Genomic DNA, 280 nt, shown 5'->3' with positions numbered 1-280 from the left:
CAGCTACCATCCCGCTTCTAATATGATGGTTGAGCGATTTCATAGGCAACTTAAGGCTGCCTTACACGCCTCGCCCAACCCGCAGTTTTGGGCTGAATTTTTTTTCAAGGTCGACGCTAATGGTCGTACAGAGATTGTGTCTGTCGACCGTCTGAAAAAGCGTACCTTGACAAACCCTCGACTTCCGTGTACGACGTGCCCGTTTTTCAAACACCGCACACACCACTGTCAACATCATTACCACCACACACCAACCAACCAGCCAGTTCCAGCGACGACA

This window comes from Octopus bimaculoides, chromosome 12 (genome assembly GCF_001194135.2).
Source record: "Octopus bimaculoides isolate UCB-OBI-ISO-001 chromosome 12, ASM119413v2, whole genome shotgun sequence".
Taxonomy (NCBI): domain Eukaryota; kingdom Metazoa; phylum Mollusca; class Cephalopoda; order Octopoda; family Octopodidae; genus Octopus; species Octopus bimaculoides.
This window is presented reverse-complemented; position numbering follows the sequence as displayed.